Source organism: Silene latifolia, chromosome Y (assembly GCF_048544455.1).
Source record: "Silene latifolia isolate original U9 population chromosome Y, ASM4854445v1, whole genome shotgun sequence".
In the NCBI taxonomy this organism is placed as follows: Eukaryota; Viridiplantae; Streptophyta; class Magnoliopsida; order Caryophyllales; family Caryophyllaceae; genus Silene; species Silene latifolia.
The window spans coordinates 442,381,549-442,382,731 of NC_133538.1; positions in this window are offsets into that span (position 1 = coordinate 442,381,549).

The following is a 1,183-nucleotide window of genomic DNA, read 5'->3' on the forward strand; positions in this document are numbered from 1 at the left end:
TTCCCTAATTACGCTTTATTGCTTTATTTTCATCATTAGTATAGATTTGCTAGTTAGTATCCAAAGCCAATTATCGCATTATCGCTATTTGTTATCTACTTTAAGCATGAATTCTGTAATCGTTATTAGTTTTATCGTTGTTTTTACCCTTAGCATGAGTAGCTAATTCTACAGTGCTAGGATGTAGGCGATTTATGGCATAGGCGGCAATAGATCATACACGGACCGTCTCGCGTGTTGGTCGATCGACTGACATTGTAGGTCGATCGACTGACCTCGTAGGGTTTTATTTTCGTTTTAGTTGTCTTAATGTTGTATTAAACAAATCGAATGCATGAGACTAGTTAGATACCTATTTTATGACTGACCCATTAGATCGAAAAATAGGGAAAGTTATTTGACCATCAACTAAATCGACTAAACTGTGTTAAGATCGAAAGATAGGTATAGTTTAGACCGTTAGTCACTTTTCAGGACGAAAGTTAGTATTAGTGACATTAGGGACCTATAGCGAGATCGAAAGATGCTATTTGTTAAGAGTGGACCGAGAGGACCTCTTTATCTCCCGCCTTACCTATGTTTGATTCAGACCGACTTAGTTTGCTGCCGCCGAAGCTATAAGGAACTGACCATCCTAGTACCCTTCTTCTATCTGTTTAAATCGTTTATTTAGTTTATTATCTTTATTCACTTTTAGTTGTAGACCAATTCAATTCAATCCCCACAATAGTTACCTCAGATTGAACATAAATCAACTAAAATTTACATCTGCCTCCTTGTGGTTTGACCCTATTACCACTAGCCTAGGCTAGTCTTAATAGGAATTATAAATTTTATCTTTGGTACTCACAACGACGGGTATCAATGTTCTTCCCCTGGGAGAGTTTCAGACGGTCCTCAATGAACTTGAACCGTTTCTCCAGATCAGTCAGAGGTGGGGTACATGAAGAGGGATCTTCACCCAGCTTGGATTCGATCACATCCATTCTGGCCATCATGAGGTTCACGGCCTCAGTAAGTTTGTTAACAGCATCTTCCATTGCTTGAACTCGGGTTTTTGGCGGCCTTTCTACAAGAAAACCCCGAACTGAGTCAATATTCAAATGTAAGAGCCCCTGCACACTTAAGGACACGACACCAACTTGACTCAAGCAAAGACTCGACTTAAGACTGACTAACCAAA